This window comes from Protopterus annectens, chromosome 9.part0, assembly GCF_019279795.1.
Source record: "Protopterus annectens isolate FY-2018-M chromosome 9.part0, PAN1.0, whole genome shotgun sequence".
Classification (NCBI taxonomy): domain Eukaryota; kingdom Metazoa; phylum Chordata; order Ceratodontiformes; family Protopteridae; genus Protopterus; species Protopterus annectens.
In genome coordinates this window covers 1,836,534,245-1,836,552,968 of record NC_056743.1, presented here as the reverse complement: position 1 = coordinate 1,836,552,968, position 18,724 = coordinate 1,836,534,245, and positions in this window count along the sequence as shown.

Sequence of the window (18,724 nt, the reverse complement as noted above, 5' to 3'; positions counted from 1 at the left end):
CCAACACAGTATGGTTTCATCAAAGGCTGATCATGCCTAATCACCCAGGTGGGCTTTTCAAGAAAGTTATCAAATATATGGATGAGGGTAGAAGAGTACACACTTGTCTATCCTGAGCAGGCCAAAACCTGGACTAAACCCCATATGCCACCCTTCAGATATCCGTATGGCTCACAGATAGGACATAGGAAATCAAGATAGGGGAATCTACCTCCACAAAAAGGACAGCCACTAGTGGATTCCCTCAGGGCTCAGCATTGAGGCCTCTTCCTTTTGCCATCTACTTTTCTGAAATCTAGCTGACAAAGTTTGTGAATGACTGGAAGCTGAGCACAGTTATAGACACCAAGGTCTCTAGTATGGTCCAAGAAAGCTTGTTGCAAACTAATAATTGGTGTGAGAGTCATGGTCTAAAACTGAATGCAAAAATATGTATACTAGTATCATTTAGAAAATCCGCCACCCAGGGAATTACCACATAGACAATGAGTAGATAAGAGTAGATCCACTGCTTAGGGACTTGGGAACATATGTGGGCAGTAACCTGACCTTTGATCATCATGTGTCGATTGTTTTAAGGATATTATTCTATATTATGAAACTTATAAGCAGGGGTATGTCATCCAAGGATGTCACTGTCCCCCTGTAATCAGCACTCATTAGCCAATTATTGAGCTCAGGTGTCTATCTTCTGTAAGTATCTGACCAACCATATGCAGCAAATGGAATGCCTGCAGTGGGTCCTCACAAAAAGAATACATGGTATTACCAATAGGAATATTCAGACCACCTCAAATGCTTTTCTTTATACTGAGTCTCCAACAGACTACATTGAGGTGATCTGTGCTTGGTTTTCAAGGCATCATCTGATTTAGTCCTTATGGACCTGCTGCATGTCTACAAGTCTAACAACATTAGAAATACCTGATTGAAGGACCTAAACCCTGTTTGCAACATAACTGGAGCATGTTGAAGGGACAGGTATATGTCTCAGAGATTACCCATACCTTGTAACTGGCTTCCTATCCATATGAAACAGAATTCGTCCCTGATCTTATTAAAATACAACTTGGACTAATGAATAAGGAATCAGTAATTTACCACTCAAATAGAACCTATGCCCCAGTTGGATAAGGGCTGGTTGTAAATACACTGCCACCTAAACTCAACTAGTTGCCCCTGGGTAATTTGTCCTGTCATTTACAAATAGGAAAAACATGGCTAGATTTAAAAAGGTCTCATAATGCCATTAGACTAGTAATCCCCTATGAAACTATATGTTGAAAGCTGAGTCTATTGGTACATTTGCCATGTTTAAAGGAGAGATGTGTTACTTTTAAGAGAAGTTTTTCAATAGCAGTTTTTCAAATTAAGTAGGGATAACAAGCAAATCAGAATAAAATAGGCGATGTTTCAAACTTTATCCTGTTTTGATTTTTTTTTGGTACTTCCTATTAATACAGCACCATACTGCTTAAAGGATTAAAATTCTTGAAAAAAACTGCTGAGGAAGTTACATTTTACAAACCTTTAACTGAGAGCTAATAATGTAAAAAAAAGCTCATGTGATCTGCAGGCCAGTTCCCTTGAATGGCCAAGAGCATTTCATTACAGCAGTTCTTTTAATTAGTTTTTAGATATTAGTGGAGAGAAACTTGCTTTTACATTGCAGAGGACCACAGTTTCACCCTCTTCCCTTATTGACCTAAGGAAATCTTGCACTTCTACCTGGCAAAGGAAAACTGAGCAAATTAGGTGAACACACTTATTTCAGTATATTGCTTTTTTGCCAATTTCAGCTAACTTTCCCTTTCAGATAATTTGCCAGAATAGGCAGTATGGTAATTTAACTAGATTTAAGTCATAGCGTGTAACACAAATAATGGGTCTGAACATGATAACAAAAGATGCAGATGGCAAGGCTTGGTGCTCTGGCACTGCCCATAGGCACATTGTCTGTCTTTTACTTGTACATATATACATACATACATACATACATACATATGCATATACTTACAAATAGCTAATGCCTGACACTGAGATGAGTAAGTGACACACTGGTGTTTAGTTTTTGATAGCCATTGCTGAGAGAAATTTTTTACCAGGGAAAAAAAAAACACATGAATTCACTTGCAAGTTATTATATGATAAGCTACATTTGTACTATTTGAGTAGAGTTTCCAGCCTTACCCATGTTTTGCTCTCTTAAATATGTATTGTGGTTTAACAAAACAAACTTTTATTGTGATAAGGGAGGGCCATTTCAAAATTGTTTCCATTTGCTTTGTTGATAACATCACATATATTAGGTGAGTCATTCTTCAATATAGAAACTTCAGATGTTTTTACAGGTTGGAAAAATAACACAGGAAGGGCATAACACATTTTTAGTTAGTGTTATGTAGCTTAATTGAAAATGTTTAACTTGCTAAACACATTAAGGAGACATCTGCAGTTAAGGCATTTCTAGTTCTTAAACAGGATTAGCAAACAAAACTGAAAAAAAATATTTGAAATAGTCTTCATTCTGAAATTTAGAATTAAGGCCGTGTATCAACTTTTAAAGAATAACAGTCATGAAGAAAAAAACATGTTTAAATAAAGCCACTCAAGATGTTGAACTATACAAGCTTTTAATGAAGAACTTATACTCTAGGAAGGGTCTATGTAGTCTGAAGGAACATTTGTATTGAAATGTTAAACAGCAAGTATTTACAGCTTAAATTTTAATTACTATTTTAATGTGTTATGCAAAATTTATTAGTATGTAGAGAGGCACAGATTTATATGCCCTTCACTGACTAACTTGGTTAACTTTATGGCCCTGTTTGACACTGAAAAACAACAACACAAAACAACTAATCATATGTATTGATGAACTATTCTGTTGTTGGTGTCAGATCACTTTACTTTCTTGATCCTTTACTCTTGGTTAGCATGCTCATTAATTCAATTTGTCTCATTGTTTTAGAAATATTTATTTCTGAGAAAGTTGGGTAATGTAAATGAGCTATAGATTAAAACCGTGAATAAAAATAACACATCTAAGAACATATTTTATTTTATTGTATAAGAGACGTAGTCTTTTCAGAAAATGTTAAGTGCAGAATAGTGTAAAATACATCCACAGTAATTAAATGTTACAGAAGACGGAAACCTAAATAAACAGATCTTTTTTGTTGAATTACATATTGCAGACAGTGCTTACTGATTTCAAGTTTTGCTGAATCAGAATATGGTGGATAAAGTCATTACTGTAACACCTTTGTTTTAAAACTCTGAGGTCACACAGCCACAAAGAAGAAGAGTTTTCCCTCTTTCCTAAAGCTGTGTAATCTCAGAGCTGTAGTATTTAAGTGCTGGCTTTTGGAATTGCATGGAAGCTTTCTGTCAGACAGTCTAAACAATGTTGCATTATTATTGTTATTTTTTTTATTAAAAAAATGCTGCTTAAGTAGTAAGGTAGTCTTGGTAAAATATGATTTTATGAAAAACTAGCAACATGTTAATGACCTAAACATGAGCTCATAACAACATCAGCAACAATAATAACAATAATAATAATAATAATAATAATAATAATAATAATAATAATAATAACAGTAATAATAACAATAATAATAATAATAATAATAATAATAATAATAACAATAATAATAATAACAATAATAATAATAATAATAATAACAGTAATAATAACAATAATAATAATAATAATAACAGTAATAATAACAATAATAACAATAATAATAATAATAATAATAACAGTAATAATAATAATAATCAAAACAGATGAAAACCAAGATAACCTTAATAATGGTAAGCACTTTCATGCCAATATTTGGCACTTCATCAGACCATAAAAACAGTTAAAAAATAAAACGTTTAAATAATATCCACTTAATTTTCTAAAAAAAATTACGATACAAAGTATCAACCCACAACACTCAACTCAAAGTGACAAATCAAAAAAGGTACAATGCAGCCACTTAATCATTTCATTAGGTCATGTGATTTTAAGATCGGTCTTCAAGGTACTTTACGATTTAAGCCCAAGCCTTTATTGGCTTGTAGCTTAATAATCCAGTGTACCTCATGCTGTTCAGTTAAATTTCTAAAACCACCCAATCCCATGCCTTCTTTCAAAAGTTCTGTAACCATAAACATAAAAATATGCTGATCACCTTTCTTCATAATATGCTTTGCTAAAGCATTCATATCATCCTGTCTATGAATCCCATTAATATACTCTCTGATTCATTCTCTGAGGGAGTGGTTCATCTTACCTATGTAGAATGATAAGCACTGATCTCACTATGATCAGCAATCAGCCCTAACTATGAAAAAATATCTCTGTTGAGTAGTAGGATGAACAAAACTGTTATTTTTGTTAATATACATATATATCGTACATGACCCACAAAGTAAGGTGCCTGACTGACCATGTGATTGTTCACTGACTAAACTGATGCCATAGCAAAAATGCCTCTTTAAAGATTTTTTATTTTTAAAACAAAAACGAGGGTGCTCATCTACCACCTGTTTGATTTTTTTCATCTGCAAGAAGAACTGGCCATTTTTTTCACTATTCAACAAATATTGTCTATATAGCTAGTACAGTGCAAATGGACTGAAACTTTCTTATCATTCCATGAACCAGCAGATCTCTCCTGATTACTTTCCACTGATATTGAAAAGTACAGTCTAGTTCTTTCTATTCTTATCTAATTCTATAGAATTAACTTCCTTCACATCATAGCCCCTCTCAAGAAACTCATTATACAACATTTTAAGATCTTTCTGAAAATTAACATTGTTGTTATTTAACCAAGATAGGCTCATTCCCTGCCCCTTAAGAATATTCTTATAGATATGGGTGGGATACATGATGTTCCTGTGTAATATATTATTTTTCCAACAGCTTTTTCAGAATAAACCAGTGTCAAAAGATAAGTCATGATTCCTCTTGACCTTCACATCTAGAAAATCTATCTCACTCATTGAATATCTATAAGTGAATCTTAAAAACGTTGCAGTACTATGAAGGCATTGAACAAATTCATATAACAATCCACTGGAAGCTGTCTATAACATAAAAATATCTTTGACAAACCTCTGATAAAACCTTATATAGGCAGCATAATCATTGCTTGCAAATATAAAGCTATTCTGCCATTGGGCTAGCACCATATTGGTTAGCTATTGGTACATGGCATGCCCATAGCTATTCCTAATATCTGTGCATAATAACTTCCTTCAAATAAAAAGATGTTATTTTCTAACATCAGTTTTAATAAAAGATATATTAAATCAAAATGTTGTTTCCCATAATGGCTATTCTCTGTAAGGAAAAACTTTAACAAAATCAAGTCTGCAATCATTCGGAATCACAGCGAACAGTGAGATATTATCTAGAGTAACCATAAAACAATTTAAATTTATCTCCACATCTTGTGTGGAGATAAATAAATCTTGTAAAAACTGTTTGGTATCTCATAAGATCATAGCTGAGCCTGTTGAATCTAATATTGATCTAAGTTGCTTCTCCACAAATATTGACAGAGGTTCCATTAACCATCGATGTCCTGAGACAACAGGTCTCATGGGGGGGTGGGTTAGATCCTTGTGCATTTTAAGCCAACCTTGGCAGGTCGATAGTAGCAGATGTTCTACAATGAAGTATTCATATAATTCCAAAGTAATAATCCTGCTAAGAAAACAGTCATATAGTGTCAAATAAACAGACCTAGTTATAAAATCTATATCTGACATTGTAATGGGACAGTAGATTGAGATATCTGATAGCATTATTTTAACAGTATTGATAAAAACAACCTATCCATTATCACTATCACACCTCTCTTATCAGTGGGATGAATGGAAATATCAATGTCATTTCGTAAACTCTTTAAAGCTGCCAATTCTGAGTGAGATTGTAAAATGTCTTAGCAGAGTTATGCTTATTTAATGCCTCAAAAAGATCATTCTCACATGTTCCACAAAAAGCTTCTAGCAAAGAATGTATATTAGGAGCAAACATAGTAGGTTTCTTAAACACATTAGAAAAGGAAGCATTAGAAAAAATTGTCTTGAGCATCAGATTATGTGCAAAAAGTCTTAAATCCAATATTACGTCAATCAAATCAGCCTTAGTTGCTGAAATGAAAGAAAGAACTTTCTCTAGCATCAAGAGTTGAGGTTCAGATAAAGTCTTCAAGGATATATTCAGTATTAATGATCGAGTACTGTATCCCTTATCCATTTGATTATCCTTTATGGACCCATTTCTATAGACCTCTTCCACTGTTTCCTCCCTTTCCTCTGTGAGTGATCTCTCAGACCTGTTTTATGTTCTTGAAAGGAAGAGAAAGTGATGACAAAACCTGGTTCTGTTCCAATGTTGCAGGAATTTTTCTACAAACATCTGGTTGAGTATCTAATGCAGTCATATCTGATGTATTAGAGACAGAGGAAATCAAAGATTGCAAAACAGGGGCATTAGACTTCTCTTCATTAGATACCTGTGGCCCATCATTCACATTAGATAGCTCAGTCCTATCTCTCAGTTTGGCCAAAAGAATACATTGTGATTTTTTAAAGTCAAGAATATCCCTTTGAAGCTTTTTCTCTTTAGGTTCTGCATTCTACGCTCATATGATGCTACACCATTGACAATATCATCAAGTACTGACGTACATGCTTCTATTGAAAATGCACTAGTAATCTGCTGATAGCGCTTATTTATGTCGTTCATAGCAGAATTTTCAATAGGTTTAAAAAAGTCTATTAATAACTTGATATATTCAAAACTAGTCTCTAGCTTGAGTTTCTGCCATCTTCTCAAAATTTCAGGTGAAAATCATCATGGGTGGGCATTTTCAACCCCCTTAACCCCTCAGAATTACCATAAAGTAAAGGCAGTCAGGCTTCCGAATGCAGGCGTTGCCATTTTAACCATTTCAACTTAAACATATCATTCTCTAATTCTCTGGTAGCAGGACAAAGATATTCCATCTCAGACCCAGTGAGATCCTCTCCAGCATCTGACAGTACAGTATGTTGAATCAAAAGAGGATTGTTCTCACCATGAGCAATTTTATCAAAGCACTCCACCTATTGTTGTGAAAGTGTTTACTGTTATTAAAGTTATCATGGTTTTCAGCCATACTGGTGTTTGTAGTTTCTCTCTGTTTAAATTATTGTAGATTTGTTACTGCAAAACCACTTCTCTACTATGAGATGTTTTTGGTTTCTCTATTATTTTGGTGTTTAAGCACCTCAGGAGAGCATGGCAGAAGGCCTTGAAATAAAGCTACACTTTAATCCAGATAATTTGAATCATAGTAACAGACTTTTTTTAAACCTATTGAAAATTCTGCTATAGACTAATTCATCCAAAGTAATTTCTTTTTCAATTTCATTGTCAGTTTGTTTTTAACATTTCTTTGTTCACTGTATTTTTTTATATTTTCCCTTGTTGTTTTAAACATTTCTTCTACATGCTTTCTTACAGTTTCCATAATTTGAAATTGATGCCTTTTTGTTTCTCCTTGTTTATCCTTCATTTCCCTCATCATGTTTCTCTTCTCCTTTACTTCAATAGACTGATACCTCTTCTTTTTTACCTTGCTGTAAATACTTTTGTTTATATAAAAAAATACATTTTCCTCATAATTGTTTTATATAACTTTCTCTTTTTCATAATAATCTTTCTTATTTTTTCTAGATTTTCAAATACATATTTATATGTTTTGATATATCCTTGTTTTCCCACATTTCTTGTCTCATTTTATTATTGTAAACATAAACTTTTGTATTTTTTAAAAGTAATCCATCATTCTGAGCAGTTATTATAGAAATCCCTCATAGCAGAATGATCTCTCAATAATTGTGTTATCTCTTTCCCCTTTTCATTCCATGCTTTCTCATTTATCCTTTTTATACCCTTATCTAGTTTAATGCTGTCTTTAGTTTAATTTATTTCCATCCATATGGCTAAATGATCTGTCAGTCCTGTTACTACTGATTGACCTTCTATTATACTTATACTTTCTGAAATTATACAACAATGAATTTCAGATTCTAGTGTACCTCTTCTATATGCTCATCATTCTCTAATTTATAATACAAATTTACCACATTTCATAACTTCTTTCATTTGTTATATAATTTTCCTCTTAAAAATCACTGTTGAAATCATCTGTTATTACAACATTCACGGTTACTACTACATAATCTAATAACTGATAAAATACATTATCCTTTTTTTGCAGGTGACATATGCATATATGATTATATGACTATAAAAAGTTTCCTGCCACCTTAAATCCACAATAGTGAGTATTCTCATTTATCTAATGTTATGTCTAAAATTGTCACTACTTTTTTACAAAGAATCACTATCCCCAAACAGTGATCTTTACTGAAATTCCATATAATTTTTCCATTTCATATTTTTTTTTCTGTTTGTAATCTTTCTTCAGTTGTTAAGAATATTTCATCCTGTAAAACAATTATGTCTACATTATATTTTTACACCATTCTAGAACTGTTATTCTTATATTTTGTTTTATACTGATAACATTTATTAAAGAATTCTTAAATTATTTGTTTCCCTATTTGTTAATTTGAGAGGAAGCATTCTTTCCTTATAATATTTTAACCATTTCTTATCTTTTTCACTTTTGAGTTTATACTGTTACATTTCCTTTTTCTATCTTTAACTGTTTTACCAATCACATTCTACTTGACTTTCACTACTTTTCAAATCATGTCTTTCTCATTACTAACTTTAGAAATTATTTCTGTTTTCTCTTATTCTTCTTTTTATCACCATCCTTTTCTTTTCTAGATCATTTCCACTATATCTTTTATTTCTTCTTCATGTTGTTCTTTATCCTGCATCTTATTTTTATTGTTTAGTTCATTGGCCTTTTCTTCACAATCATTCATGTATGATCTGTGTTTTTATATTTATAACACTCAAGTTCATGTTTCTTTCTATCATTTCCAATTTTCCCACCTATATAACATTCATCCTATTATACTTATTTACGAAATGTCCTTCTTTACCAGAAAAAAAATGTCCTTGATTGTCCCCAGTATTTTACCATACCCTTGTTCCCTTCAACCATTATAATACTTATAATTTGTATAGTTTTTTTTCATTTTCCATTTTCAAAACAATATTACAATCCCATCCCCAGTCCATAATCCCATATTATAAAAAAAAAACTTTAGAAATGTCCATCACTTCTTTAAAATATTTTTTATTTATTTTAAAGTCTGTCTTTCAATTTCTGTCCAAAAGTGTACACATATTTCTTTGTTTTAAACCACCAGAAACGCAGAGTAGAAAGCAATACAATTCAACCTAATAAACTGAAGCATGAACTACTAAACAGCCAGCATGAAGGAGATTAAAACATATAATGCACACAGGAGCATGGGACATATTTTTGAATGCTTTCATTCTTTTAATATCCAAACCAAAATGTTCTTCAGAATAAAACACAAGTCAGATAAAGCCAACCAAACAGCAAAACGAATGTAGACAAACCAAACAGAGACTGGAAAAGCTGCAACACTTTATTCTGGTACCTCGGCTGAATGCCTTCAAAGGAATAAATGCATTAATGCTTGTTGCACCTTATATACTATATGACATCAATTAATATAATTAACAATCACAACTTAATTGACCCATAGAATTTAAAGAGACATAATGCAGAAGCATGTATATGTTGATTTAAATACATGCCACACATAACACTATAAAAATGTGCAAAAATATGTGCAGAAAAATATGTACAAAAGACTGTATATAAAAAAAAAAAACAAAAGTCAAGCAGACACTATTTAAAGAAAGAGGATGGTAACACTACATGACCACTAGGAACCAATCAGAAATATTAACCAATAATTAACTCATCATTCCTAAAAGAAACATTGTATCAAAATGTAACAAGGTTAAAACAACCCTAAAAACCTTAGCTTACTATATAGATGTATAAGAAATTAAATGTTGAGCTACTATTTTTCAAAATATCAAAGTGTTTGTAGTAATAAAAAACATTTAATGTTTATGGATTCATTTAACCTGGATTCCTTGTCTGCCTGTAGCCTTATTTGCCACTGTGCTTCTCGGCATTCAAGTGATGTGTTAAAGTTCCCTGAAAAATTGTCTAAACTAACAGTGCCCAGTACAAAAAAATTATTTTTTTTTTAAATTGACACAAAGTAATGAATGTTTCACAAGGGAATTGCTGGTATAACTGTTTTTTGTCACTGTAACATGTTCAAATATTCTCTTTGATAATCTCCTTCCCACATAATAACTTGTACGGGAGTCATGAGTTGCTAAATAAACAGCTCCTTGTCAGTTGCAATCATACCTATTTTTAGCCCAGATTGTTTTATTTAATGCTTTTAAATGAAGATTTGAAGTGCTGCTGGTGAATCTGCAGTACTTGCACCTGCAACATTTAAAAGTACCTGGGCTACTCCTTGTGTTCAAAAGTGTGGGAACATTTTTCTCTAAAATAGTTTGGATGTTTTTACATCTTTTATAAGTAAAAACAGGGCCCTCTCCAATAACTTTCACTAGTTCTTGGTTACCCAGAATGCTTTTCCAGTTTTCCTTCAATATACTTCTAATGAGATTCATTTCAAAACTAATGAGGAGTGGAAATACCCTGCTAAAGCTGCAAGTGGAAGATTTTCCTAAGTCAGTTCTACTTGTAACAGCTTCCTCTGTTTCATCTCTACATTTATGTAAAATACGCTTTGCTTTATTTCATCTCAAAAGATAGAATTCACTAATAATCTCAACTAACAAACCAATGTCATAACCTTGGTTAAGAAATAATTATCCGAAATGCTCAACATCTAAAAATATACATCATCTTTGTAGTGAGCCTACTAAGCCTCAAGAATTGACTTTTAATCACCCCTTTTTCATATGTAAAGGGTGTTAACTTTTGTAATGTAAATAATTATTCACAAAAGTATCTTTTTTGAAAATCCTACTTGTAAAATTCTCTCTTGCATCATCAATCAAAATAGTGATGTCTAAAAAAACTGATTTCCCTTCTAAATTCAATTAAAAGTAATTTTTAGAAAAGTGGTGCTATCATTCTCATATTGAAATAACTGTTGAAATTCTTCTTTTGTACCATGCCATACAATAATCAAGTTATCAATAAATCTTTTATAGAAACATGACTTTCTTAAAAAGGTGATGGGGTTTAAAATAATATTACTCCCACCATGCCATCACTAAGTTGGCAAAGACAGGGGCCACCCTTGCCCCCATCACCACTCTCATTTTCTGTTTGAAATATTTTCCCTGGAAAACAAAGAAAATATCCAAAACAATCTCCAGATGTATACCAGTGATACTGATTAAATGATTGTTACAATTTGTAAACTTTGTTAAATAATGTCTGACAAAATCAATTCCAACTTCTTGACTGATACTGTTATACAGTGAAACAACATCCATAAAGGCCAAAAAGCACCCCTTATTCTTTTCTTCCATGCTACTAAGCAATTCTAAAAGGTGCCATGAGCCCCTTAAATAGACCTCTGAGCTTTCCACCACAGGATTCAAGAGATGGTCCAGGTAAACAGAAAATGTCTTCGTCTTATAGAAATCTGCGGTCACAACTGGTCTGAATGACAGATTGATCCTGTTTTTTGTGGATCTTCAGGATCCCGAGTATTTTGGCCATTTTTGGTTTGTCGCTTTTAGAAAAGTGTCCAATTCATGGTCAATACCCTGACATAATAAGTCATATAACAGTGTCAATGTTGGAGAACTCCTTTCAAATGTCTGCAGCTGTCTCCTCATAACATATCTAATCACTTAATAAATTGTTCACGGCCAGGTTGTAATTGACAGTACTTATAATGACTGCCACTTCACTTTTGTCAGCTTTCGTAATTCGAATGACCTTGTTGTTGGATAATTCTTTTAATGCCTTTCTTTCTTTGAATGACAGATTTTGAAGTTTCATTCTCCCTCCCAACCTCTTACACAAATCTTCCTCACACGTGTATTGGAAGGCTTGCAAGGTATCGTGGAGTGCTGGGTTGAAAGTACTTCTGGTGAAGGATTTTTTTTTTAATTATTAAACCAGGAAATGTCATGCAATAAATATTGTAAAGCTAATTTTTGAATATATAGTTTCAAATCCACCAGCACCCTAGTAATACTGACAGGTTTGGGGATGAAGTAAAAGCCTTTTCCATGAACAGAAATATGATCATAGGTTCATAGGTTCATAGTTTAGTACTATGCTAACTGCCCTTGCGAGCCATTTTAAGCCTAGCCAAGTATCCCTTGTGAGACTCAAACCCTGCTCCTTGTGTTTGTAAGGCAAACACCTTAGCCATTAATGGATTCAAAACCACACTACTAACATTCAGAGTGTTAGAACTCCAGTTTAGTGTTTCTTCCTTCCTTTCCAACTCCCTTTGCCCTATCTCTTTCCTTGGGGTTGCCACCTCTGAGTCCTTGTTGAAGTGGGAGGATTCAAAATAAAAGAGGTTGGAGACAATACTGGGGGTAAGTCATGAGTCTGATTGTCTGTAGAGTCCAGGCCCCAACTAAATGTTCCATGATTGAAATTATTATTTGTATTGTTATTTCCCACAGTCAGGACCCCTTGTCTAACCTGACACCTATTTACTTTATTATTGACAGTTTGTTTCTTTTCCTTTGAATAAACTGTCCCAGATTGATAAGGCCTTTTTGTATGTCTGCAGCTTCCCCCATTTTCTATTAATAATTGTTGAAACCAGTCTATTAATTTTAACATTAGTACCAAAATATAATGTGCTGTGCTGTGGAAAAAAATATTTTCTTAGTATTATCAACCAGTAACTGAATTTCTTCTTCTACGTGGTGGACTTTAACTTGACACTCCTCCATGAGTAACTTCATTACAGTAACTCCAGTGTCATAAAATAATTTCACCAATTCACCATAGAGTTTGTCATTCACATTTACACCATTGGGAAATGTAAATATTCTTAAACCAAATGGCACCCATTCGACCCTGATGCATTCCTGCAGATAGAAAATTTCATACTGCCATATTGTATATTTGGAAATTAATTTTTACAAAAAAATGTCCTTCTTACAAGCATCAGATACATTAACATATGCTATGCTATTGTTTAAACCCAAATTCGTGGAAACACCATGTGTTAATATTGTTTCATTGAATGGGTTGCCTGTAGTTTTTAAAAAATCACCAGTGGTGGCATACCTCTCATCCTCTTAGAGTAAGAAATCTGGACAAAGCCATAAAAAAGTGCTACAAGTAGGGACAATTTTGAGATACTGATCTTGCAAACTTAGAAGGTTGATAGAATAACAGGTTTTGCATCAGCATGAACTTTCTGAAGGGTATGAAGTCTAAAACTCAAATGTCTGTCATTATTTTCTAAAGTCAGTCTTTAATAATTTGGCACTAATTTGCCAGAAAGCCACAATTTTTATGAAAAATGGACAAAAAATATAAGGCAAAAATCGGGACATTTTTGAAAATCTGTACAGTTGAGAGGTATGAGTGGTGGTATTCGTAACTGTAATTCCACCGAATGCAGAACTGGACTCATCTCTTGTGTGTCTCTCTCTCTCATTCCAGTTGCTGTGGTTTACTAGCTCAGTGCCATGATGAAAACTGCTTCCCAACACTGTATCGGACACAATGTGGACTTGACTTTTCATTTTCATCCCTTCTAAAAGTCTGTACACTTCAGAAATGCAGTGATAAGCTTCTGTGTTAGAACAACCAGTTCCTCATGGACTAAATGTGTGGAAAACTCTAGGTTAGGATCCTGAGATGTAAAATCACCAAACATGCTTGCCATTCCATCAAAAAACAATCCAAAACCACCAGAAACACAGAGTAGAACAAAATCCGAACAAATAAATTGAAGCATGAACTACTGAACAACCAGCATGTGGGAGATTAAAACATACAATGCACACAGGAGCCTGGAAAGTATTTTTGAGTGATTTCATTCTGTTATTATCCAAACCGAGAACTCTTCAAAATAAAACACAAGTCAAACAGCCACTATTTAAAAAAAGAGGGTGGTAACACCACATGATCACCAGGAACCGATTGAAAATGTTAACCAATAATTAGCTCATCATTCATAAAAGAAACATTGTATCAAAATGTAACAAGGTTAAAACAACCATAAAAATCTTAGCTTAGTATATAAATGTATAAGAAATTAAATATTGAGCTACCATGCTTTAAAATATCAATGTCTTTGCAGTAATAAAAACATTTAATGTTTATGGATTCATTTAACCTGGGTTCCTTGTCTGCCCATTGCCTAATTTGCCACTGTGTCACTTGACACTCAAGCAATGTGTTAACGTTCCCTGAGAAACTGTCTAAATTAACAGTGTCCAGTACAAAAAAAATATAGATTTTTTAAATTGACACAAAGTAATGAATGTTTCACAAGAGAATTGTGGGTGTAACTGTTTTTTGTCACTGTAACATGTTCAAATATTCTCTTTGATAATCTCCTTCCCACATAATAATGTGTACAGGAGTCATGAGTTGCTAAATAAACAGCTCCTTGTCAGTTGCAATCATACCTATTTTTAGCCCAGATTGTTTTATTTAATGCTTTTAAATGAAGATTTGAAGTGCTGCTGGTGAATCTGCAGTACTTGCACCTACAACATTTAAAAATACCTGGGCTACACCTTGTGTTCACAAGTGGGGGAACATTTTTCTCTAAAATAGTTTTGATGTTTTTACATCTTCTATAAGTAAAAACAGGGACCCCTCAAACAACTGTCACTAGTACTTGGCTACCCATAATAATTCTCCATTTTTCGTTTAGTATACTTCTAATGAGATTAATTTCAAAACTAATGAGGAGTGGAAATGCCCTGCCAAAGCTGCAAGTGGAAGATTTTCCTAAGTCAGTTCTACTTGTAACAGCTTCCTCTGTTTCATCTCTGCATTTATGTAAAATAGGCTTTGCTTTATTTCGTCTCAAAAGATAGACTTCACTAATAATCTCAGATAATAAAGCAACATTGTAAACTCGGTTAAGAAATAATTGTTTTAAATCCTCAACCTCTAACAAATATACATCATCTTTGTAGTGAGCCTACTAAGCCTCAAGAATTGACTTTTAATCACCCCTTTTTTCATATGTAAAGGGTGTTGACTTTTGTAATGTAAATAATTATTCACAAAAGTATCTTTTCTGAAAATCCTACTTATAAAATTCTCTCTTGCTTCATCAACCGAAATAATGATGTCTAAAAAACTGATTTCCTTTCTAAAGTCTTTTAAAGTAAAGTTTAGAAAGATGGTGCTATCATTCACATATTGAAATAACTGTTAAAATTATTCTTTTGTACCATACCATACAATAATCAAGTTATCAATAAATCTTTTATAGAAACTTGATTTTCTTAAAAAGGTGATGGGGTTTAAAATAATGTTGCTCCCACCATGCCATCACAAAGTTGACAAAGACAGGGTCACCCTGGCCCCCTATCACCACTCCTGTTTTCTGTTTGAAATATTTTCCCTGGAAAACAAATAAATTAGAATCCAATACAATCTCCAGAGGTATATCAATGGTACTAACTAAATTATTGTTAAAACTGGTAAACTTTGTTAAATAATGTCTGACAAAGTCAATTCCAACTTCTTGATTGATACTGGTATACAGTGAACCAACATCCATAGAGATCAAAAAGCACCCCTTATTCTTTTCTTACATGCTACTAAGCAATTTTAAAAGGTGCTATGAGTCCCTTGAATAGAACTCTGAGCTTTGCACCACAGGATTCAAGAGAGCCATTTCCCCTTTCCTAATTACTCCCACAGGTGTACCCCAAGTTTCTATTCTAGGACCCCTCCTATTCAACATTTTCATAAATGACTTCTATCTTGCCATCCCTAATACTAAACTCATCCAATATGCTGGCAACTCCACAATAATCTGCAAAATTAACTCAGGATGCCTTCTCTTCTACTGAACAATGGATGCTAGACAACCACATGGCACTCAATGCAACCAAGACCAAACTAATGATATTTACCCCTTCTAAAACCACCATCCTAGATAAAGACTCTTTCTCTATCTCCAGCCAAAATAACACACCTCTCGAAATAGTCTCCACTGCAAAACTGTTAGGAGTCCTCACTGATGACCAACTAAAGTTTGATAACCATCTACAAGTAAACATCAAAAAACACATAAGAAATTAGGCATGCTCTACCGCCACTAGTGCTACATCTCTTCTGCCCCCAGGATCATTCTTGCTACTACTTACCTCTTCCCTTCCCTCTTATATTGTGCCTCTATCCTTACTAATCTACAATACTCCCTCAGGTCAAAACTCTCCTCCTGCTACTACAAAATCTCTAAATTTGCTACAGGCCACAGATTCTCTACCCATCATTGTAAATCCCTACATCAACTGAATTGACTTGAGCTACCCAATTACCTAAACTTTACTCAACTTATCCAAGCACACAAACTTATTTTTGGCCCTTTTCTTTGCCACACCCTTACCTCTACCTTCCAAATGCACAAACCAAATAGATGCCTATGATCCAACTTCCAAAATCTAATTGAGCAACACAAACCTGTCCGTCCACCAGGCAAATATCTTCTATCCTTCTCTGCAGCATGCCATTGGAACTCTCTACCACCACACATCCGTACCACTAGCAAACTCTCTGCTTTCAAAACTTTACTCCACTCCCATCTAAACTCACATTGGGAATGCTCCTGCTCCCACCCTACATAGCTTTCTCAACCTCACTTACTCTCCACAGGCTCATATATTCTGCTGTGGTCCTCCTATTATCTCATAACTCCTATTATCGTATAACTCCTAACTGTTGGAACAATGATATTTTATAAGAATTGCAATTTGTATTTTTGAAACCTGTTACTCTGTATTGTTCTTAAATTTCTATTTGCATTGTATTAGTCTCATTGTCATGTGTATTTTGAGGTCTATATTAAAATCACGAAACCTCATTTGCACGAATACGGAAATGTCGACACATATATAGCAAACCGCGAAAACAGTGAATGTCCTGAAGGGTGAAATTCGAAATGTCGAGTCGTCATAGTTGGCCAACCCCACCGCCTGCTACGTACTACCTACCCAAACAAAATAAATAATCCACACTTCCCCATATCTACACTTCACCCATATATCCCATATCCTAATCAAACATTCACTACACACAAATGTATCTAACTATAAACAAACAACACAGGAAAAGTATAAATTATGTATACATTCAGCTACACAACTATATTACTATACATACACTTAACATAACCCTACTTCTAACCCTAAAGTAAAGGTTGCATGTATTACTATGTATACACTTACCTTAACCCGCACCCTAACCCTAAGGTCCGTAACTATTGCACACTTACGTTAGGGAGCTATACCGAATAAGGGCCAACTATGACAATTTGACATTTCGAATTTCACACTTCAGGACGTTTAGTGATTTTGCGGTTCGCTATATATGTGTTGACATTTCCATATTCGAGTAAGTGAGGTTTTGAGATTTTAATATAGACCCATATTTTGTATTTTTCTGGAGCGTTTCTCCCCAGGACTTCATTGAAAATGGGCTCCTCATGGCCCAATGGACCATCCTGGCAAAGAAACTGTAAATATATAAATAAATAAATAAATAAATAAATAAAGGATCCAAGTAAACAGAAATTGTCTCAGTCTTATTGAAATTTGCAGCCACAACTGGTTGGAATGGTGATTTGATCCTGTTTTTCCTTGATCTTTGGATCGTAAATATTCTGACCATTTTTGGTTGGTTGACTTTTGGAAAAGTGTCCATTTCATGGTCAATATCACCCTGAGATAATAAGTCAAACAACATAGTGTCAGTGTTGGAGAGCTCCTTTCAAATGTCTGCAGTTGTTTCCTCATAACACATCGGATCGCTCAATAAATTGTTCATGGCCAGGTTGTAATTGCTGGCAGTCATAATGACCACCACTCCACTTTTGCATGCTTTCATAATTCGAATGGCATCATTGTTGGATAATTCTTTAAATGTCATTCTTTCTTACACAATTGTTCCTCACACACACATCATGGATGACTTGCAAAGTATTGTGGAGGGTTAGGTTGAAAGTTCTTCTGGTGAAGGATTTTTTTATGTTCATTATTAAACTGGGGAATGTCATGTGCTAAATATTTTAATAGACAACCCAATTAATAGCACAATATTAACAGACTGTGTTTCCATGAATTTGGGTTTAGACAATCGCACGGCCTGCTCTCAATGGGGTAGTATCTTCATCTCATGCACCGTCCTGCCAGCCACCACTGTGCTAGGAATGGAATGTGTGAATGTACTCATGTACAGACAGTTGCAAGTAGAGCTGAACATGTAGGGGAAGTTCCTCAACGCCTTGGCCAAATTTCCCCTAGTATTATAAATAACACTTTGAGTCTCCCCTGAAAGGAAGACTCTACCTTAGTGGGACAAAGCTCATCAATAAAGAATAAATAAATAAATAAACTATCTATACATATATGTACATATATATCTATAGATAATATCTATATAGATATAAGCACATACACATCTATTTATAAATATAGACAGATTTATATATTAAGGTGGTGTCTTTCCCCACAGAAAAGAAAAACATACCTATTCTCTGT